The sequence below is a fragment of the Nilaparvata lugens genome, chromosome 2 (assembly GCF_014356525.2).
Source record: "Nilaparvata lugens isolate BPH chromosome 2, ASM1435652v1, whole genome shotgun sequence".
Taxonomy (NCBI): domain Eukaryota; kingdom Metazoa; phylum Arthropoda; class Insecta; order Hemiptera; family Delphacidae; genus Nilaparvata; species Nilaparvata lugens.
The window spans coordinates 56,205,988-56,231,821 of NC_052505.1; the positions used below are offsets into that span (position 1 = coordinate 56,205,988).

Here is a 25,834-nt window from a genome sequence, read left to right on the forward strand (position 1 = left end):
AATGTCATGCCAGGATTTCATGCAAGCTGTAATATTATTTCTAAAATCAAGAACTATCGATAAAGGACCAAGAATTTTGAATAAAAAATAAAATGTAGGTATTATTGTTGAAATTATTTAATATTTACAGAATTGTATTATAATATCAAGTATTATTGTAACTAACTGGATCATAGCATGAACATTATATTACTGATAAGAGCAGCAGAAATTAATTATAGCAGTTTTGAGCATAATGAAAATTGTATAGGAATATTAAATTATTAATTATTGTTTCAACTGAACCACATGGTGAATGAATCTCTTTGGCAAGTCTGAGCCAATCATATAGCATAGAAATAGCACCAAAAGGGTGATCGTTTGAAAACATCATATGTTAATCTGTTATCAGACAACAAACCTGCCTTATCATATATGCTAGCGCATGTGCACTGTATAGAGGAACTCTATCTAGAGAATTAAGTAGTTCAAAGAATTATACAAATCAAATTATTATTGTTATTGAAGGAATTATATTCTACTGCTTGCCACTGATGTCATGCCTATGTCATAATCATTCTACCAATGGCAAATTTTCATGCAAATTGATTACACAGAGATTCTCAGAGAAAAGGTTCTAGCCAAAAGGCTTAGAAAAAGACAGGCACTTCCCTTTTGAAATCCTCACCAGTAAGACCTCATTAAAGTTACCAAGACCTATTTGTGGAATTTTGTTCAATTTTTATATGTTTTATCTGTGAGCCAATATTCTAGGCTATTTTATTTGTTATTTGTAAATTTGTTCCATCAATTCAGTGTCTAGCAACCACTACACTGCTTATAAAAATTTTTATCACTATACAATCTGTCATAAGAAGAATCAAGGGTGAGCGAGTGTTTATGCCTCCCGCGATTCAGACAATTGTATTGAATCTTGTAGTGAATCAATCAGTCTGGTACTCACTTAGCGTCCATGTACGCATTTTCAAAATTTATAACCTCAATACTGGTGACTTAGTACAATATTCATTATATGTGTATCGACCTATCCTTGGAGGTGAGAGTGACTCCCCCAGGAAAAGCTTTACAATATCCATGGATATCAATACATAACCAGCTGTATTGATATCAATACACATCAATACATTTCCATGGATATGTATTGATGTGTATTGGCCCGAATACCTAATGATATCAATACAAATCAATACATATCCATGGATATCAATACATAACCAGCTGTATTGATATCAATACACATCAATACATTTCCATGGATATGTATTGATATGTATTGGCCCAAATACCTATTGATATCAATACATAACCAGCTGTATTGATATCAATACACATCAATACATTTCCATGGATATGTATTGATGTGTATTGGCCCTAATACCTAATGATATCGATACACATCAATAGGTAGCCATGGATATTAATACATAATCAGCTGTATTGATATCAATACAGATCAATAGCCATCTATAAGCAGCCTGCCCAATTTATAGAAAAAATCCTCTTTTAAATCTAGGAGAGCAGCTTAGGATGAAGATAACATTTGCAAGGATTATAATATTCTAACCCAGCTGCGACTAGCATCAGACAAGGGAGTATACCTGTTCAATTACCTATAATCAATATAAGTAAATTGGATTCAGTGAATAGATATCTATTGACATATTGATGAAAAATTAAGGAATGTAAATAGTTAAGACATACATAATTTGAAAAGTTGTTTATTAAAATAACTCATATGAATGTCATTTATCTATGAAGAAAGGTCCTTATTGTGGTGCTCCAGATTACTCTATTCTCTTCCTGTTTGAAGTAGCAATTTTTGAGCTACATACCGGTTTATGTTACTGCACCTCATTTCAATCACAATTTTTGAAGCATTCAGATTTTCCTCCAGGATCCGGTGTTTGTACATTTCTAGAAAGAATAACAGTTCAAAGTATAAAATCTTGGAAAAATAGAAAATGAGGATTTTATATCCTGAATTAATCTGCTAGCAAATTTATTTATTAACCTAAAAATGTATTCAAATATGCATGACTCTCCCTCTCGTGAAAGGAAAGTCCAAGATAACATAAGAGCGTTTTTTTCACATGAAAATTATGTCCTCACAGTTTTACATTACAACGTCATATTCTGGTGGAAAAGTCGAGAAAACACCATTTTTTCACGTGAAAAAAAAAGGTGGGAATGTTCCAACTTTTCACGTAAAAAGTACATGAAACTGGAACTTGAAAATAACGTTTTTTTTTTGTTTTTACATTTTTACGTTATACTAAACTCTTAGAAAAGAACATGGATAAAACGTTTTTCCTACATTTCTTGTCTCACATTTGGTCATTTCTTTTGCATGAAAATTTCCAAAAATTCACATGAAAATAACTTTTTTTAAAATACATTTTTACAATATTTTATTGTGAGAAGATAGAGAAGGATTACCTTCATAATTCTGAATAAATAACCTTTTCAATTCTTCATTTTGACATTAAAAATCTATAAATCTTATAAAACTTTTGAATAACCACAATATAATGTGGAGTAAATTCTCTACCCTAACTTTACAATGATTTTACACAAAATTGAATAAAAATAAAATTCAACTATTAAGTCAAAGACAAATGGATTTTTCCCAGTAAGTGATAAATGCAATCTAACAGCTGCACACTATAATTACAAAAAGAAAGCTCATTTTGGTTTGTAATCATTCAACAACTGACAAATTTCAAATATTTTTCATGTAAGCTTTTTTTTCAGCTTTTTGACTTTGCTTGTATTATAGTGAGGTCCACGTTATAATGGCAGTGTGTGATTTGCAATGGTGTTGCTATCCTTGTCTATCGTTCAACAAAGCAGATGGTGCTATCTCTTTCACGCATTGCGATGCTGGCACATCCTTTATCAACAATGTAGAAATTCAGCTTATTGACAAAATATTTAATCTCAATCATGAAAATTTATTATCACATCTTTAAAAAATATATTTTCTTGACAAATGAAATATGATTAACTATTTTAAACAATAATGAACAGTTAAATTCATCACATATACCAGTATCAGCTGTTTGGGTGGCAAGGCTGAGATCTGGCAACACTTTTTTCCTATCTTCCTACACTGCCATTATAACGTGGACTTCACTATAGCCTTGCATCACCCATTGGGAAAAAACCATAAATGTCTGGATGGCCAATAGGGAGATTTTTGCTTTAATAAAATGAAGAAACATCAATAATTTATATTAAAATTGAATTCATTATCGAAACATCACAGTCTTCAACCCTTCAATAAGTTGGAGACTGTTGTAGATATAATGCTGTAACTTTTAGGATAAGCTATTGGTCGAATACTCCACCTTTTGACATACAACTGAATTTCAACCTCTCATAAGGGGGTGACTTGGGGGTTGTAACTAAAAATTTTGAATGTAAATACCCATTGTGTGATACATCATCTTGAAAGCCTTCTCAAAACGAGAAAGATGACATCAATAAAAATCTATGATACTTTTATCCAAAATGGCGGCTGATTGAAGTTTTAGTTTTTGAAGAAATAATTGATGAAATTCAATCAGCCGCCATTTTGGATAAAAGTATCATAGACAATTTTTATTGATGTCATCTTTCCAGTTTTAAAAATGCCTTTATAATTATGTATCACACAATGGGTGTATAAATTAAAAATATTCGAATTGCAACCCCTCATTTCTTCACAAACTATAACTTCAATCAGCCACCATTTTGGATTCAAGTTCCATAGTACATTTTAATTGATGTTATCTTTCTTGTTTTTAAAAGCCCTTTAAAATAATGTACCACACATCGGGTGTTTACATTTGAAATATTCGAGTTACAACTCTTAAGTCACCATATTATACATTCTGAACATAGTCAACCCCTTATGGAGGGGTTGAAATTCAGTTGTACGTCAAAAGTTAGAGTATTTGACCAGTAACATATCCTGGAAGTTACAGTATTATATCTACAACAGTCTCTAATTTATTGGAAGGTTCCCATACATATGACTCACCCGGTATGATTACTTACTTATAATGATTAGCACAAGCCTAGAGCTCATGTGCGCATCACCCATGGAAAAAATTGTTTGACTTCATATTCTGTTTTGAAATAATCAAAATTGAGACTTACTTAGATTCCTCTTTGCCGGTAAACCGAATTTTTGAAGACTTCAGCCAGTCTTTGATTACTGCTTCCATGTCTTTTTCTTTTGTGTTGGAAAATTTTATCACCACAGCTCCTATCAGAAATGTAACAAAAGTTTACTTATAATTCAACATATTTCAAACGAAATTTCTTGAATGGAAAATTGAAAAAAAAACACATGTTGCAAACACACAGTCTCACTCTCTCTTATTATATAAAATATATATTGCTAAAATTAGAGGACTACAACTATAGTTTTTCTAAATTGGGATAAGAAATAGAGCCATTAATATAGATAAATGAATCACCTGCTTGTTGAAAAAGTCTAAATAGAGCCTGCCGCACCAGCAAATAACTGAATAAATTCTAATTGAAAGCAATTGAATGATATCTACTGGGCTACTTCAATTCAAATAAACTATTCAAAATTATTCGAAGTATAAAATAAAGATATCTTATAATAATGCTCACTATTCCATCAAAATTTATCTAGCCATTGGTCATCTAATCTATCCATCTACAGTCATATATTGCTATTAAGTTCATTATATTAAGATGAGTGTAGATTAGGCTAGTAGCCTACCTATGTGGTGACATGAGTTATTTAGGCTAAAAAGATATTTTTGAAATTGATGTTGCTTTCCATGACGAGACACTATATTCTATACAATAACTTTGTTGTGTGCCGTGCTATGAATTTAGAAAGTTAATTTTGAATTTAGCAGCACACACAATATAACTTAATAAAAGGGATGCTTGATAAACATACCTAGTGCTAGAGAACGGGGAACCAGAAATGACAAGAGAGACAATGAAATAGAGAGAAGATATCAACTATATTGTTACCTCTTACAGTTAAATTCAACAATTAATAAAACAAAAGAAGTTACATCATGAAAACCGATAGAAAATTTACTAAATTTAGAAAGTTATCTCTGATATAGATACTTCGGTAATAACCTACTTTGTCTGCTTTACATTGGAAACGTTTTAGATTGAATCATTTGAAGCTTAAAGGACTCTAATTTCAGAAAGAAGAATTGAAAGTTATCATAAATATTCTTCAGAAGTTAATCATAAATAACTATACATATGTTAAGAAAAGATCAACATAAAATTCAGGAAACTCTCAGAACATTGAATTTAGAACACACTTGGAAACTTTAAAACACTATCAAGACATTATCAAATATAATTAATCCCCAATAATAACTATTCTGTATGTTTATATCATGAAAACGGCAAAGATAAACATTCCTCAAGTATCACATCACGGAATTCTACGTAGGAAGACTATTCAAAAATATGTGTTATCAAAAAAAAATTAGAAAGGCTAGGGTCCTTGAAACTTCATTTGATCCTTTACAACTTTAAGATGAAAATTATTTTAAAACATTAATTTATCAATAAGGGACCTTCAAACATTTCATATACTAATTCAACTTTTAATAGTTTAGTAGATTAAAATATAAATTCAAAGAAAACTGAAATTCCCAGCTGGATCCTTACAGAGAAAATATGGCCTCACATTTCAATGTAAAGATACAACTGAAAATCTATTACTCAAACCAAATTAATAAAATGTGTAAACTATCAATCCCAATAATATCTCAAAATTACGATTTAACAAAAGTCTAATTCCACACGTTTTACACCCTTCCCCTTTTTTGAAAGTCTATCATTATTAAAACCCATTCTGTCACATCCGGAGTTCCTGGGACGCTCGTTTAATTTGGAAAAAAGTTGTTACCTCATAGCTGTTTCTTCAAATTGAATCTAGGCTCGGTGATCGAGCTCTACACGTCCAGATGGACAGGAGACAGCATACCCCAAACTTCTAGGACTGCCATCGATTCAGAGGCGTCACCGCAGCTTAAGACACACGTTCATGATACGGGTTCATGGATACATACGAATTGATGGATTCACACGTTGATCCCATACTTTGATGTTCTCGTACTTACACCGCTGTTAGAATAAAAAAATGAACTAGGATAATACAAATTAACTTAACTTCAGTTATATAATAAAATCAACCTACTTTAGGTTATATAAAACTCAAATCAATACTTATTACTTTAAAACATAAATAGACATTACCTACTTCAATCTCTTGATTTAATAGAATAAATTTATTTGTAATCAGGGTTATGCCCTATACACAAAGCGATGAGTACATAGTATTCCATAATAGGCCTACATAATTCACAAGTTGATTGAATTACTTCAAGATAAGGTATTTCGAGTATTGTTGTTAGTTTAGTCAGTTTTCTTACATGAATTACATATATGGTGTAATTTAGAAGAATAAATTACATGATAGGTGTTTCCTAAATAATCAAGAAAGCTTTTCATTAGAATCAAAAAGACCAATAAAATCTATAACAAAAATACTGATAGAACTCATAATAATATACTATAAACATCAGTCAATTTGGATTTAAACAACAGTAATTTGAAATTTAGGTTAATAGCTTCCTCTTTAAAAACAACTTAAAATCAAAAATATCATTCTCAATTCCTTCTTCTAATAGGTACTCTACATTTCTACATATTACACTCAAATGTATCTATCACAACAAATTTAACACTCTGATGGAAGCTTTCATCGATAATCATTTCCTTAATCATATTATGAATCTATGACGTACCTTTAGTAGCGGTTATAGGAGGAAAATCTCCATTGTGAGGTGACAATTTGATACTCTCTCTCTTCTTAATTAAAGCAACTACGGAGGCGGAAAAAAACTAAAAATGCTACTGGAACAAAAGGTTCCAGAGCCAAATACTAAAAAGGCCTAAAGCTGGCATGGAAGCCATGATTAACACAAGATATTGATCAGACTACATTTTGTACTGCTTATGACGGAGGACAGACACTGAGTGAATCCACTTTGCTTTTCTCAGCTTGCCGTGGACAGCTGTGTGATCGTCCATACTAGATAGACCTAACCAACGTTAACTGTGATTGGCAGTTACTATTCTCTAGAAAAATTTCCACCAATGGAAAGGAACGTTACAACTACAATTTAAGATACATTCTCCCACCAAGTGACAGCTATTTTTCCTTGACAGCTATAAATTCCTTGCCTTATAAGGTCATGAACCAGACTGCTCCTCCAGGAAAATTGTTGATCTTCTCAGTACCACAACTTCTACACACACACTTACAGAGTCGACACTACACAACACAGAAAAGCAAGGGTCATGAACTAAGCTGATACTCCAGGAAAATTGTTGTTATTCTTAGGATCATAGCTTCTATGCACACACTTACAGAGTCAACACAACACAATGCAGAAAAGCAAAACAGCAAAATCCATTTTCACAACAGGCTAACTTCTCAGGCTAATCACATAATTCTCATCACTCACAATTGTAACAATAAGAATTGTTACAATACTCCCCCTCCTTGAGTGTGGAACACCGGGTTAACTCGTAAAAAATTTGGCAGAAAACAACATGACAGTGCTATCGGTAACACTCTGTATAAGACCAATAACGACAAAAAGGAATTATCGACCTCAAAATTTCAAATAAAATACTAATAATGAATCTCAGACTAATCAAACTCGAACTACAATCATGTGAAAACAACAAAATTTTTTAATGAATTTCAAAGAACTAGCCATAAACATCAAGAGGAACAAGCAAAATAACCAAGTTCAAAATTTTTAAATATCCAAGTGGACTAGCAACAAATTTCGATCTCACAAAAGTTAAGACAAAAACTCTGAGCATAATCAACTAATTTGGCATTATCAAGATATTTAAGAAAACCTTGTGGAATACTTGTAAAATTTACAACATAAGACACAAAAAAAAATTTGTAAAGTCAACTAGAAATTGTGCAAAACCGGCCGCCAAACTCCACATCTAGATAGGCCCTGTCTCATATGAAGCTAAACAGCCAGTAATAGACATCAAAAACAGTGACAAAATAAAATCAAAATTAATTCAGACAGCTACTTTCCTAAAGCAATTGTGAGGAAACCCAGTATAATATGCACCTTTTACTGGTCCCTCACAGCTGATAAGATAATTTGCTGAAATTTCTCCCAGACAAAGATAAAAAGACCAAAATATTTAAAGAGACTCTCCAATCAATCCTCTGCTGTTAAGTTAATAACCAGATTATCCCAATTCTAATCTCAACAAAAAAATTTTTAAATAGAACAACAAATTAAAAAAAATCATAAAATTATCACAATCAGACCAGACCAGACCATCATAACTCGACTAGTTGTTAAAATCGAGCAACTGACATTTGACACATCTCACCACTGAAACAGCTGACGGCCGCCTCATGTCAAAGCAACCCTGACCTATGTATGCAACCGCTTTTCAATGTCATGAAGCCAATAACTACACAGAGTCAACTCACATGCAACGATGTTAGCAGCTTACGTATCACGACCTTGATACACGTATCAACTTTGCAACAAAACTCATATCACCCACATACTACTCTCTCTACTCGTTTCCCGTTCCTTGCACATTGTGCAACAAAATAACGTCGGTTACAGCTGAAGATAAAGTACATCGCGAATTGGCCCTCAATTACCTAGCAACACCTACGCTACAATTCTGAATTTTCCCTTTTGGAAAAGACTAAGATCTTCACTGTTTCACAAACAGAGATACAACTATTCAGTACATCATTACCACTTAATTTCCGTTACTCATTACTCACTTGGGACAGCAACATTTGAGGACAATATACATACACCAGTATACCTACTATTTGTGCTTCCTATCACCTTGGTAAAACCACAGTATCACAACTAATGGACCTTGGCAACTCAAAAAAAACTCACTACAATACTCTCTCAACACATCAAATTACCACTTACTATCTTCTCCTTGTATACTCAATCTCATTTCTCCAGCACATGAAGAAATATGATCGTACAAACGCCTAGGCCAATGATCATGATAACAGACACTGAATCACCTATTATAAAAAAAATTTTCCACAGTTGACTAGTACATAACTGAATCTAACCTCCACAAAAATATTTGAATAGAATTTAATACTGCCTACCACACTCAAAGAAGAACCTTCAGAAACTCAAACCTTTATTTTAAGAATTCCATTGACAAAGACAAGCTAAAGCAAACAACATAAGCATATTCCCAAGATTAATAAAAAAAAATAGTCTCCATATTCTATAGTACTGAAACCTGTTCCATTTCCCATTACATATTCCTTTTTTTATCATCACAAAGTCGTGAAAAATTAAGTAACCTAGATTTTCTTCCCGTTTCCTATTTTCTATTTTTTTGTTTTATTTAATAATTTTTCCATTTTTTTGTTATATTCAAGAATTCTTTCCTATTTTTCTACACTTCCGGTTTCTTTCCCCTTGTAATATTAATCAACCTTTGCTGCAATTATCATAGGACATGATTCTATATCCTGTCTATCTTATTCAATTATTCTTCACTTTATTATTACCCATCATAAAAGATTCCTAGAAATTCAAGGTCTCAAGATACTAAACCTACATTATAATATATTAAATCTCTCTTATTCATCCTCACAATACTGCAAAAAATAATCGATTATCCTATCACCAAGTAAAATTAATTCTCATAATTAATTATCACCATACAATTCGAATATAATCTATTTATTTTAGATTTCCTCAATTTCTCTGTATTGAAATAAATTTACTCTCCACTGTCTGCATCACCAAAATTAACTGTAGCAGTATACTATTTATTCTTACAAAATCCCAATTAAACTTTTCTCAATCTTTCTCTCATTTATTATACTCATTTCAAATTCACATTGACTTATTAATTAACAATTTAACTTTTCATATTGAATAAACTTTAGATTTTCACTACCCACATTATTTAGATAAATTTTATCCCAATAAATTAAATAATAAATTTTGACAGTGTATTGTGGCCATTCCCAGCTATCAATCTAACGAACCTTTCAACTGAGGCATACCCTAAAATTTCAAAAAAAAAATCCTGATCTTGGTTAGCATCCCATCTATTTTCTTCAGACCCCCATAAATCTTCAGAAAGGAACCACACCAGTCACCAGAATAAAACCTAATTCTAGCTCATACTACTCTGAGTACCTTTTGCTAAAATTCTATCTTCCATTCCACAAATACAACAAGGATAGTCCCAGCTATTAACCTTGATTTGTCATATGGACCTCATCTGAGTAGTGCCCCTTACAACTGGCGACACTCACTCCAGATACTTAATTCATCAAACAAAACTACAACTTCAACAGATAAGATTTCTCACATCTACCTATCTAAGCTCAAAAAAAAATTACCACAGCCTAAAGGAAACGTTAACAAACCCTATCACGTCTGACAACTCTCTTTACAATGCCAGACCACAAAATACACCCTATATTTATACCACATTACTATTTTTATACCACATTACTGACCCTACCAATGAAATATTATCAAACAACTGAAATTCCATAACTCTATTTTGATGGATGAACATTTCAAAAAAATATATAATAAAGGATAGACAATTTGTCTCGGCACCAACCTCACAGTATGTTGGCTCACCAGACCTGCTATTGAAGATCGCCATCAGAACAAGATTCCACAACGCTGCAGCCATCGTCTGTCACCTCACTCTAATGAGAATCGCCGTTCACAAGACTTGGCGGCTTTTTCATACAACACTGAAATTAGGCTTTCATTGGAAGATGCAAGGACTAATTTAAACACAAAATCAAAACTCAAACAAACAAAATAAATTCAACTAAATCAATAAATTATTATTTTTCTGCTATACTCCTCAAATCTAACCTTCCTTCAACTTTATTCTCAATTATCCAGGCTACAACCTGCAGTGAGTGCTACTGTCACTACAGTCTTCTGACATATCATAGCTTCCACTAAATTTCTGACTATCCCTAACATGTCATTTTCTATGAGAATCTCACTAAATAAAATTGTCCCTACACCAGTATAATGCCTTGAGCCAGGGCATCACAGCTAAATGGAAACACAGACAGGGAAAATATTAATATTAATCACATTAATAAAATAATATGGAATTCACCTCCAAATCTTCTTCAATTAATTTATCTTTAGCATTTGTATGCTGCTCCAAACTTCAATACTCATTTCTGGAATCAAGCATTCATTAGCCATGAGAATGTTTATCAATTTTATAAATAAACTGATTTGAAATTAACATAATAAGTCAATAAAAAGAGCAAAAGTAGCAGAGTTGCGCATCAAACTGTGCCGTGCTATGAATTTAGAAAGTTAATTTTGAATTTATAATTTGGAAGCACACACAATATGACTTAATAAAAGGGATGCTTGATAAACATACCTAGTGCTAGAGAACGGGAAACCAGAAATGACAAGAGAGACAACGAAATAGAGAGAAGATATCAACTATATTGTCACCTCTTACAGTTAAATTCAACAATTAATAAAACAATGAAGTTACATCATGAGAACCGATAAAAAATTACTAAATTTAGAAAGTTATCTCTGATATAGATACTTCGGTAATAACCTACTTTGTCTGCTTTACATTGGAAACGTTTTAGATTGAATCATTTGAAGCTTAAAGGACTCTAATTTCAGAAAGAAGAATTGAAAGTTATCATAAATATTCTTCAGAAGTTAATCATAAATAACTATACATATGTTGAGAAAAGATCAACATAAAATTCAGGAAACTCTCAGAACATTGAATTTAGAACACACTTGGAAACTTTAAAACACTATCAAGACATTATCAAATATTAATAATCCCCAATAATAACTATTCTGTATGTTTATATCATGAAAACGGCAAAGATAAACATTCCTCAAGTATCACATCACGGAATTCTACGTAGGAAGACTATTCAAAAATATGTGTTATCAAAAAAAATTTAGAAAGGCTAGGGTCCTTGAAACTTCATTTGATCCTTTACAACTTTGAGATGAAAATTATTTTAAAACATTTATTTATCAATAAGGGACCTTCAAACATTTCATATACTAATTCAACTTTTAATAGTTTAGTAGATTAAAATATAAATTTAAAGAAAACTGAAATTCCCAGCTGGATCCTTACAGAGAAAATATGGCCTCACATTTCAATATAAAGATACAACCGAGAATCTATTACTCAAACCAAATTAATAAAATGTGTAAACTATCAATCCCAATAATATCTCAAAATTACGATTTAACAGAAGTCTAATTCCGCACGTTTTACACCCTTCCCCTTTTTTGAAAGTCTATCATTATTAAAACCCATTCTGTCACATCCGGAGTTCCTGGGACGTTTGTTTAATTTGGAAAAAAGTTGTTACCTCATAGCTGTTTTTTCAAATTGAATCTAGGCTCGGTGATCGAGCTCTACACGTCCAGATGGACAGGAGACAGCATACCCCAAACTTCTAGGACTGCCATCGATTCAGAGGCGTCACCGCAGCATAAGACACACGTTCATGATACGGGTTCATGGATACATACGAATTGATGGATTCACACGTTGATCCCATACTTTGATGTTCTCGTACTTACACCGCTGTTAGAATAAAAAAATAAACTAGGATAATACAAATTAACTTAACTTCAGTTATATAATAAAATCAACCTACTTTAGGTTATATAAAACTCAAATCAATACTTATTACTTTAAAACAGAAATAGACATTACCTACTTCAATCTCTTGATTTAATAGAATAAATTTATTTGTAATCAGGGTTATGCCCTATACACAAAGCGATGAGTACATAGTATTCCATAATAGGCCTACATAATTCACAAGTTGATTGAATTACTTCATAATAAGGTATTTCGAGTATTGTTGTTAGTTTAGTCAGTTTTCTTACATGAATTACATATATGGTGTAATTTGAAAGAATAAATTACATGATAGGTGTTTCCTAAATAATCAAGAAAGCTGTTCATTAGAATCAAAAAGACCAATAAAATCTATAACAAAAATACTGATAGAACTCATAATAATATACTATAAACATCAGTCAATTTGGATTTAAACAACAGTAACGCTTCAACAATATTTGTCTCTGAAAACAGTCCTGAAAGTTTCTTGAAGTTAAAGTTATTATATCCACAAGATAGCTGCATTATTGGTAAACATCTAGGATCTTAGAAAGCTGTTGTTTTTTATTTTTAATGTTTCTATGTATAAGAAATAAGAAGTTTCATCACAACCCATAAAGTAGTTTTTCGGAAATTGTGATAAGTAGTAATTTCCAGAATTCGACAATCAAGTTATTAATTACATACTGAGTCAATTAATCTACCCAGTAGATCTATATATTAATCAGAGAGCACTTAAATACCTTCAATTACATTGTAGTCGCTTGATTCAATTAACGGAAATCGAAATATTGAATGTCAAAGAATATTAACTTACTGTATTGTCTCTTATGATAAATTGGAGACTATTTGAAAGAAAAATAGACGATATCTCTCCAGTCTTTGAAATGAAATTCACCTCGAAAGTGGAGATATTTCGCATTTATTTCCATTTACAATAATAACAGAATTTACTTTGCACCCAACCACAGCCCTACCACCAGTGACTGGTGGGTTTTTTTATACTCTTTGCATTTTGGTTCTGTTAACTACTAGAAGATCGATATCCAAAGGTTCTGATTGAGACTATGATTCGAAAATTGGTTTTCATGGTTGAGTATTGGAATAGATTAGAGATATCAAATTGAATTCTATAAAAGAAACTCAGGAACCAATTCAAGGAAAGTTGTGAGAACAGCAAATGTTATGCCAACGATACTCCCCTGTACAGGAGTCAATTCAATCATTGGAATTACTACATTTTTGAGAATCATAGTGATTCTAGATTAATCTGTGGTTCTTCAAGGCTTGGAATGAGCTTGTAAAATATAATTATCACACAAGAGACAATACAACATGATTTTCATACACAACATGAAGGAGAAAGAGAAAATAGCTCACGCCTCACTCACTTCATTCAGGTGCTTAGTTTTTTGCATAAATACAAGCGAAATTATATTGCCAAGATCATTTCGTAGCCGGAGTTGAGAATCCTTTTAAATGGGGATGAATGGCAATTTAGTTTTTCTATCTCTTTCTAATTTGAACCATATAGATTAATTTTGAGGTCTCACAGCATTTTACAAGTCTTCTTTAGTTTTAGCATTTTGCACTTTCTCTGATATCGTATCAATCTTATTCCGGTCGCGTATTAATGGGGAGGATATTATTTTATTACTTTTCCGACAGTTGCATAACTTGGCAAACAGATAATGTATTCAAGAGTTTCAAGTCTCGTTTAATCTGGTAATTTCATAAGGACGGCAAAAAATCGATCGTCCAAAAATCGATGTGTGTAACTGGCTTAACTATCACTGGCTTCACGAAGCTCAAGAAAATAGTTTTCTTATTATAATATGAAATTATCAGATTGTAGGTATGGAGGTTTGATATTATAGAATTCCGGTACAGAAAGTTTTTCAGTAGTAGAATCGCTTATTTCTCAGGAATACTTACTTCTACCAGAATCGGTGTTTATTATTCGATCAGATCAGAGCATGATCACAACAATAACATTTCTTTCTTAATTATAATTTTATTTTGTGGCTTGAAGTTGAGTGCAAATAGTTTTTAGTTACACCATATCGAGACAAAGGTGTACTGCACGCGCAGTAAGAAAGGGACATTCTTGCCAAATCTCAGAATTTTATCAACGCGTTTATTTGGCCGTAAATGCATTACATACAGACAGACGAAAGAAAATCCGAGTTATCATAGAACTCACTGCGTTCGGCCAATTATCGTTATTCAAAAATTGCATTCAATCTTTATTCTCATTAATTAATTCTTCATATCTTGTAAAATTCGTTCAATAATAAGAAATATTGCCATTCAATCTAAATTAGTGTATAAGCCAGCAGTGTATTATATTGTAACATAACATAGGCCTGCATGAATAAAGAACTCTAATCTAATCTAATCTAATCCGTAATCCCTACGCTGTATGTTCTCTTTTCAACTGCAAATGTCTTTATTGAATTCTTCAATGTTGTTTTCCATCACGAACTGCTTATTATTAAATCTCTTTTTGCTTTTAGAAAAAACGACTAGCAGTCAGATATTTTTACAATAAATGAATAAATCACTCACTGGACAACGAGATCTTTCGGCAGTTCCGCCATCTTCTTGGTTGTCTTCTATTGCTATACTTTTTAGTACCGTACGGTATATTGTTTGAGTCTCTCCCCCTCCTACAAGCTCCTACTTTTGTAATAGTATGTAGGCCTAACTTTCACCATTGTCCACGGCCGTGCTCTCTCTCTCGAAACTCACTCCTTCCTTGTCGAAGTATTTTCGCGCCTTTTTGAGTTTTGTTTGCCTTTTCGCTATATAGTTATTGGACTTGATCTTCTTGTCTAATGCAGTCGCAAGGGTTAGTTTCAGTTCATCACGTATTGAATACAGAGTACATTTCCTGTTTCCAGTGTTTTATCCAGGCATTTATTTGTTTTGAAGTCACGTGATCTTCTATCATCAATGTAAGTACACAATAATATTACTAAATTTATGGAAGTTTGAATCAGTTAGACTGATAAAAGTATAATTAGGCCTACTATAGGGTAGCTTGGAGAAAATAATATACATTATTATATTATAGATGTAGCTTGTGTTTTATCTTTTCTCTATAAGGGTGGGTTGATTGATTTATTTTGGTTGACCAGTTGAATTCTACCTATCCTGAATACACATTATAGTTATAGTAGGCTGTAATATATGAGCTACAGCTTGAACCTCCTTATTTTCCCCCAGTCATACAATAGCCACAAATTTGGGTTGGGTTATAAATTATAATTTAGCCAACAAATTTGGGTTGGGTTATAAATAATTTATAATTATAAATAATTATAATAACCCAACCCAAATTGAATTCGGAAAAATAATTTTAAAGTTAGTGATTTGAAAAGATTTTGAAACGCTGAACATTTGAAAAAAAATTATAGGCTCTGATACTCTTATACCGATGGAAATAAGAGACTAAATAATTAGTGTCTAATTATTTATTTTTAGCTTGAACCTCCTTATTATCCCCAGTCATACAATAGCCCACAAATTTGGGTTGGGTTATAAATTATAATTAGCCAACAAATTTGGGTTGGGTTATAAATAATTTATAATTATAAATAATTATAATAACCCAACCCAAATTGTGGGCTATTGTATGACTGGGGGATAATAAGGAGGTTCAAGCTAAAAATAAATAATTAGACACTAAATTATTTAGTCTCTTATTTCCATCGGTATAAGAGTATCAGAGCCTATAATTTTTTTTCAAATGTTCAGCGTTTCAAAATCTTTTCAAATCACTAACTTTAAAATTATTTTTTCCGAATTCAATCCTGAATCCAAACACCTAGTTCAATAATTTTTTTTTGCCGTACCTGTGGAATTTATCCACTAAATGGAACCGAACTTAGCACTTAGAACAAAAATGATTCACATACCGTACATAATCTGTTATTTAATAGAGTTTTTTTTGGAAATTGCAAAAAATCAAAGGTTACATTATGAATTCATTAGACATACTTGATCCTTTGAGAATACTTTAATTTTATTCTTCAACTAAAGTATTTTTTTCATTGTTCAAAGGAGACGTATGTCGCGTCATGCGCCGATAAAGCTTCGGAAGGGCGCACAATCACAAGTATCATGGGGAAGCTGGTGACCCTTCCTTACCATCCAAAGCAAGGACGACCATAAGAGAGAGAAAAACCTTTCAAGGACCTTCTGATAACTGAAGTTATGATTGGTAAGATTTCAGCTAATTTCTCTTTTGAAGTTCACTGTGTAGCTTGCTTTATATTTTTTAAACAACTCTAATTTTGCAATATCAATATCAGTCAGACAAAATCCCACTTGAATAGAAAATTCTACTTCACTGTATGACTCAAAAACTTTATTTCGCCATTAAACATGACATCCACAAACACCGTGGTTGAGTGGACATTACTGTCCAAACTTCGCCATGTCATTAAAATGAAGAAGTGATTCTATTCTATTTAATAAAAAAAGAAGTCATTCCATCCTGGATCTGCAATATTGGATCTCTAAGTTGATTTTTTTCAATTTGGGAGGTGGTCATTATAATACTGATCATTAATTAGTATTGGAAATAGCAATTGATTTGTAGTAAGCTACAAGTCTGTGATTAACACTCCACATAGCTTTGAAACAGTTTGTCCTATTGATTCAAGGTTCTCACCATTCACTTCATATTGAAATTCCGTATTGGAATAGAATAGAATCGTTACCTTCATTTCAACCTCCGAGGGCGGGGCCTACTTGCTTTGCGGTAGCAAGTTAAGTGATAGGCCTATCATGCATAACAAGACCAGCTTTCAATTTCCAATAAAGAAATACTATATGGAAAACTAGAGATAAATGACTTTTATCCAAATATATTTCATTCTATTTCGAGTTTCTAGAATATCAAGGTGATAGGCCTACTAATTGTAGGGCACCGTTAATTCTACATAATAAAAAGCATGATTCCATTACTGAATAATGGATATTTTTTGGAAATTCATTAATATTACAATTTTCTTATAACATGCTCAGAAGATTCACTTTTTCCTCTCAAATTATTTCACCCAGACTTCTTATCGGTTTTTCTAAACACTTTCCTGTTCATGTTTTACTACAATCTGCCTATTACATGATAAACCATGATTTATAAAATATTCTTGCTCCTCATCTTATCTTTCCAGCCGATCCCACCTAGAAAAAGTAGTTTTGTTCATACATTGTTTGTCCTTTATACTTTTCTTTCGCATTGTAATGAGTAATGTGTGATATGATTAGTGTTCTCATAAATTTTATTGTTACAGAAGCTGCTACAAACCGGTGCTGGCCGAAGGCAGAATTGAAGCAGGTCTAGTTGAAAGCGGCTTCGTGGCTTGCACAAGCCCAATCCAAGTTGGACAAAATGTAAGCATTAATCTTGCAATTCAATTTTTCTTGAAAAACAGCATTGGAATCATGTATAACACGACCATCTTCCCATTCGAAAAAAGAGCTTGGATTCAATATCACTGAGCCAAGATAGCAGACCAAATTTTTAATGTCATGATTGAGTATGGGAACTTTTATATTAGCACGATCCCCTACGTCCGACCATCAAATCACCTCTATGAAAAGTATCAAGCCGTTTTCAAACTTTTTACTCACTCTGTATTGAGATGTTTCCTGAATAAGCATCTTTCACCCAATGTTATTAAAAAGAAGGTTGTTCCATAACTGCCTGATATTGGGACGAAATGAAAATCGCGTAGGTAGAGTAAACTTTTGGCCGGGACACACATAACTACACCAAGCTCGCGCCGCGGCACGGCCGAGTGTCGGACGTACTACGGCGAGAGAAAACAAAAGCTTTCAAACGTGTAGGGACACATACTACCGCACTGCGTCAGTACCGTCACCGTGTTTGTTGCCCGAGCCGTGCCCGCGCTGTCACCGACTAGTTCAGTTTACTTTTTAACGGTGACGGTGCGGGCTCGTTTAACATAGAGAGTGAAAAACTTATTGAAGAGATACGTAATTTTCCAGTTTGGTACGATCGAAGTGATGAGAAATATGGTTGAACGGAAAAATAAGTTAAAGTAGAAGTAGAACCAAATAACTTGAGCCAAAGGTATAATAGACAATATATTAAAAATAATAAAATAAACAGCAAAAAGTATAAAAGATGAACCCATGACTGTGTCTTAAATCTTAAATTCAAAACCAATTACGTTTAGATTTACATACGGCAGAAGATAACAATTTTATTGCTTATATTTATATTTCCAACACATGACTGATTGTGGTATTGTTATGCACCGAAATATTTACCAGCACTATGATTCTCATCTTCTGTGTCTACAGGTAATTAGTTTAAAATTGAAAAATATAAATTTAAATCGGATGTAACAAGCTTTAATAGTGTTATATTATTAACAATAGTTTAACACATTCAGAAATCAGAGCACAGTAGCACTACAGAACTGAGACACTGCTGCCGCTCGGCTGTAGCACGGATATGTGTGTTCTCCTATCACCATCACCGTGTCGCGGGCGTAGCTCGGCCGTACCTCGGCACGGGCTCGGTGCGTTTATATGTGTCCCGGCCTTTTGAAGTGCTACAGATCAGAAATTCTAGTACCGTGCGCATGCACTTGTTTTTTCAGCAAGACAATAATATCATTTATGTTGTAATCTTGTTACACTTCTCAAAATAGAACACTTCACTTGGTTTCTACTTGGACTAAATCTAATAAATAGATCTGATTTCAACATTACAGAAACATGATATTATTAGTGAAACATTGGTAAAAATGTAAAACTCAATTGATCAATAATTTTTTTATTAAAGCAACCTTGTGGATGTTATGAGCCATGAAAGCTCAATATGATTAATATTTTCAATGCGCCAGTCGTGATCTCAAATGTAGTCGGGATCTCTGATCTGTACTATTTTTCGGGTTCCCCATCACTTTTAGTTTCCTCAAATCGGAATAACCTTGTTTTTAATAACCTTGTCTTTCATCAACCAACAATTTTTTTATTGGGTACTCTAGCTATAACTTCATTCTGGAGGGAATGTTGATTGGCATGATTGTGTAAAACTTACCCAAGACTCAGAAATTGTGATCAAATGATCAAAATAGAGAGACTAAACACTGATTCAGATGTGCTATGGTTTGACTATTTTGTCTTCTTCCGATCGGGATTTCTGAAATTTGAGTCACTTTAACACAATCACCGCCATTCAACGTTTTCTTCAGAATCTGATTCTCTACAACTTCTATCAATAAAAAATACAAGTTTATGATTTCATATCCAATTATAACTATTAAGTATTAATAAAACAAATTGATCAACTATTTTCTGCTTTGAATTAGTTTCTTTCAGATTTTTTTATTATTTTCATTTTTTCCAGGAATCAGCCATCAACACCAGCTACAATAACAATAATCGACACCGATTGTGAAGATGAACCTCTCGAATAGATAATAATATAATAGTAGTGACAGAAAAGATCATAAAACGTGTCTACATGTTCAATTTACTGATATCATAAACAATAAATTAGTTATTGATTATAATTACGGTTTTTAATTGAATAATCAATCCCTGAAACCTCAATATTGTTGAAAATATCAATTGAAATTTACAAAATTGCAGAAATGTATTTATAATTTTTTTTTTAAATTGTGTAATGAGGGTACAGTTACACTATGAGCAAGTTTGCTCATATAAGCGCTTTCAAGCTGGTAGTGAAAACTTACAGTTAAAAACAGAATCTAGTAACATGCATAGAAACACCTCATGACATGCACAGAGAGAATAGAACTGATCCATGAATAATGCAGAGCTAGTTCCATTCTCTCCGAGCACATCATAACGTGTTTCACCCATTTGAAAAAAAATGTTTTTCACCTGTAAGTTGGCACTAGGTACCAGCTTGAAAGTGCTTATTTGAGCAAGCTTGCACATAGTATAACTGTACCCTTATGTTCTCACAATATTGTAAAATAGTGTCAAAAATTTTTGTACAAAATTGTGGAATAATGTTCTCACAATACTGTGGAATAATTTTCTCACAATATTATGAGATAATTTTTCCACAATTTTTTGTAAAATATTCGGTTCAATATCAATATTGTGTTAATATATTTCAATATTTCAGGAAAATATCTTCCCAACATCAACCAATATTTTCAAATATCGTAGGAAAAATATTGAAGGTTTCATAAAGATATTGTCAGAGTATTCTGACAACATTGACCAACATTTCCAACACATTGAACAATGTTGTGATAATTTTTGTCACAATATTGAGATAATATTTTTTAAAAAATGTTGTCTCAATATTGTGACAATATTTTCCAATATTTTTTCAAAATATCTTAGCAATATTTACCAACATTGCTATAATATTTTCAAAAAATATTAAAGGTTTCATAAAGATATTGTCAGAGTATTCTGACAACATTGACCAACATTAATAACACATTGAACAATGTTGTGATAATTTTTGTCACAATATTGGGACAATATTTATAAAAAATGTTGTCTCTATATTGTGACAATTTTTTCCAATATTTTGTCAAAATATCTTAGCAATATGTACCAACATTGCTATAATATTTTCAAAAAAATATAAAATGTTTCATAAAGATATTGTCAGAGTATTTTGACAACATTGACCAACATTTAAAATATATTTAACAATATTGGGAAAACATTCCTTCCAATATTAAGACAATATTGTTTTGCTACTTGGGTTCGTTTAAGTGGAAAAAAGTTGTTACCTCATAGCTGTTTCTTCAAATTGAATCTAGGCTCGGTGATCGAGCTCTACACGTCCAGATGGACAGGAGACAGCATAACCCAAACTTCTAGGACTGCCATCGATTCAGAGGCGTCACCGCAGCTTAAGACACACGTTCATGATACGGGTTCATGGATACATACGAATTGATGGATTCACACATTGATCCCATACTTTGATGTTCTCGTACTTACACCGCTGTTAGAATAAAAAAATAAACTAGGATAATACAAATTAACTTAACTTCAGTTATATAATAAAATCAACCTACTTTGGGTTATATAAAACTCAAATCAATACTTATTACTTTAAAACATAAATAGACATTACCTACTTCAATCTCTTGATTTAATAGAATAAATTTATTTGTAATCAGGGTTATGCCCTATACACAAAGCGATGAGTACATAGTATTCCATAATAGGCCTACATAATTCACAAGTTGATTGAATTACTTCATAATAAGGTATTTCGAGTATTGTTGTTAGTTTAGTCAGTTTTCTTACATGAATTACATATATGGTGTAATTTGAAAGAATAAATTACATGATAGGTGTTTCCTAAATAATCAAGAAAGCTGTTCATTAGAATCAAAAAGACCAATAAAATCTATAACAAAAATACTGATAGAACTCATAATAATATACTATAAACATCAGTCAATTTGGATTTAAACAACAGTAATTTGAAATTTAGGTTAATAGCTTCCTCTTTAAAAACAACGAAAAAACAAAAATATCATTCTCAATTCCTTCTTCTAATAGGTACTTCACATTTCTACATATTACACTCAAATGTATCTATCACAACAAATTTAACACTCTGATGGAAGCTTTCATCGATAATCATTTCCTTAATAAATTATATTATGAATCTATGACGTACCTTTAGTAGCAGTTATAGGAGGAAAATCTCCATTGTGAGGTGACAATTTGATACTCTCCCTCTTCTTAATTAAAGCAACTACGGAGGCGGAAAAAAACTAAAAATGCTACTGGAACAAAAGGTTCCAGAGCCAAATACTAAAAAGGCCTAAAGCTGGCATGGAAGCCATGATTAACACAAGATATTGATCAGACTACATTTTATACTGCTTATGAGGGAGGACAGACGCTGAGTGAATCCACTTCGCTTTTCTCAGCTTGCCGTGGACAGCTGTGTGATCGTCCATACTAGATAGACCTAACCAACGTTAACTGTGATTGGCAGTTACTATTCTCTAGAAAAATTTCCACCAATAGAAAGGAACGTTACAACTACAATTTAAGATACATTCTCCCACCAAGTGACAGCTATTTTTCCTTGACAGCTATAAATTCCTTGCCTTATACGGTCGTGAACCAAACTGCTCCTCCAGGAAAATTGTTGATCTTCTCAGTACCACAACTTCTACACACACACTTACAGAGTCGACACTACACAACGCAGAAAAGCAAAACAGCAAAATCCATTTTCACAACAGGCTCACTTCTCAGGCTAATCGCATAATTCTCATCACTCACAATTGTAACAATAAAAATTGTTACAATACTCCCCCTCCTTGAGTGTGGAACACCGGGTTAACTCGTAAAAAATTTGGCAGAAAACAACATGACAGTGCTATTGGTAACACTCTGTATAAGACCAATAATGACAAAAAGGAATTATCGACCTCAAAATTTCAAATAAAATACTAATAATGAATCTCAGACTAATCAAACTCGAACTACAATCATGTGAAAGCAACAAAATTTTTTAATGAATTTCAAAGAACTAGCCATAAACAACAAGAGGAACAAGCAAAATAACCAAGTTCAAAATTTTTAAATAACCAAGTGGACTAGCAACAAATTTCAATCTTACAAAAGTTAAGACAAAAACTCTGAGCATAATCAACTAATTTGGCATAATCAAGATATCTAAGAAAACCTTGTGGAATACTTGTAAAATTTACAACATAAGACACGAAAAAAAAATTGTAAAGTCAACTAGAAATTGTGCAAAACCGGCCGCCAAACTCCACATCTAGAGTTGTTACAGTTGTAGTTCAGACACTGTGTTACTTATAATAATTGAAAAAACGCTTACTTTTCTTGGAGTATTGAGGAATGCATTTCACTCCTGAGGAGGAGCTTCATCAGGCTGATATTTTGCTCCTCAGGAGTAAAATGAATTCCCCAATACTCCTAAAAAAGTAAGTGTTTTTCAAATATATACAATGATTCAGTAACTGAACTACAACAAAGTTAGACATTTTTGTTACACATTTCAATTTATATGTGCTAGCATTCCCCTGGAATGTGTCTGCCTAGAATAATAAACGTTCATTTCCAGCACTGATAGATTAAAGAGGCTTACTTTTATTATTATTAAAATTATGCCATAAAAAATCTATTAAGGCTATGTTATGAGGCTTTGAGGTTAGGTGCCTAGTCTTTGAATAGGTTTATCATTTAAATAAATATAGTCTAAGTATCTAAGACTATAATAAATGTATTCTTCCATTATACAGTACATCAATAAAAACAAAATCACTTGACTTACCTTTAACTGGATCTTTCACAAAAAAACAGACACCAAAAAAAAAACGTTACAATCTAAATGTTGTATTGTCGAACCCGAAGCCATTCCCGCCATTGGCATTGACCAACAACTGCCTTCCCATCATCAATAAACCCACTATCGATAAACCTACTATGAAAATATCACTATATCATTGATATTCGATCATTTATAATAATATATTTTCAAACTTGTTTGGGAATGCATTATTCAAATTACATATTTTAAATAAGTAAGAGTGAAATACTGTCCTAATTTCTACATTGTTCAATGCAATAAAACCAGTTTGCCCCAGAAAAAAAGTTGGAATTTGTTTGTTTGATAGATCGATTGTTGAAACTTTGATATGTTCATCTCATAGTATTAATAAATTGATATTTTAATTCGATACCATATAGTAGGCCTATGGATGGTGAGAATTTCAAAATTAATGATATTGACAATCTTATTAAAAAAATTGATATTTCAGGTGCGGGTTAATGATTTTTTATGGGGGGACATTTGTGCTTGACACTGAAATAATGTTGGAATCGATAATAGTAGAAGTAGTTATCATTTGAATTGAAATCATTTAAAGTTAAAGTATGTATAGTTCAGATACTGCACGATTTTCCCCATAAACTTTGATATAATTTGAAAAAGTGGTATAACTTTTCCAATTTTGGATAGAATCATTTCCATCAAAAATGTAATTGGCGTGAAAATTTTTATCTCGATAATGGTTTGTTGTTAACGATTTTGCAACAGATAGAAAGGGGTTGAAATACAATTTCACATCTGAACTGTTGGTCAGAAAGCCTAAATTGAGAGTTGAAAAAATGTTTGATTTTCACTTTTAACATTTTCACTTTTTATTCACGTGAAGAAACGTGATTTTCACATTGTGTGTTAACATGGGTAATATCATCCTGAGAGCTCAGAGACCGTTCCTTATTGATATCAATATAATCAATAGATGCTCATTGACTGTATTACCATGATGTCTATTTGTTTGTATTTACTTCTAATGGTAGGTACTCATTTACTTTTATTGATATTACTAAAAGTTCAGTGATAACAATAGATTTTCGTTGACTGTATTTACCATTATTTCTATTGCGGATATCCATGAGCACCTATTGATATCACTGAACGTACAGTGATATCAATAGAAGTTCATTGACTGTATTTACCGTGATGTGTATTGATATCCATGAACTCCTATTGATTTCCATGAACATGTATTGATATCCATGAGCATATTGATATCAATAGAGTTTTTCTATCGATTTCTATGGATCTCTTCCACTAGGGAAGATATTCCCTCTTCCTTTCTCAATGCTTTTCCGCGTCTTCGCTTTCAACACTCAACTCCATATGTGGTTCAGAAACTATCGTTTCATGGCGAGGAGTATGTAGAGGATAACAATAATCAGACAGGCAAGATAAAAAATAGCCACGGGTTGAAGCTTCAATCTCTCTTTCCCCGTTCTCAATATTTAAGTTCATTGGTTGTGAATGAAAAACGCTAGAAGAAGGAGCACGCTGCTCTTTGCCGCAACATCACCCGCAAACCCAAACCACAATATAAATTCACCGCTTATGGAGTACCCTGCGCAGGTAGTACATTCGATAGGCATTCTATACATTCTTACCAACAAACGGTGAGTCGCATTATATCGCTAAAATTATACAGTCCATTTATATCATAACCGCCCCTCCAATATGATAACTAATTTTATATTTGTAATTTTCGTAACACACTTATATTACTTTCATAACCACTCTGTATCATTA

At 32.3% G+C, this 25,834-nt stretch overlaps 2 long non-coding RNA genes across 2 annotated transcripts; one reads left to right on the plus strand and one right to left on the minus strand.

Moving 5' to 3' along the window:
• Nucleotides 1–1,687: 1,687 nt before the first annotated feature.
• On the minus strand, nt 1,688–24,130 carry LOC111054933. The gene is made up of 3 exons (XR_002606329.2): nt 24,041–24,130; nt 4,141–4,249; nt 1,688–1,914 (listed from the first exon to the last, which is right to left on the minus strand). It is a non-coding gene; the product is annotated as an uncharacterized LOC111054933 (long non-coding RNA).
• Nucleotides 14,877–20,323, plus strand: LOC120349561. Its single transcript, XR_005570386.1, has 4 exons — nt 14,877–15,686; nt 16,795–16,954; nt 18,033–18,132; nt 20,123–20,323. It is a non-coding gene; the product is annotated as an uncharacterized LOC120349561 (long non-coding RNA).
• Nucleotides 24,131–25,834: the final 1,704 nt, after the last annotated feature.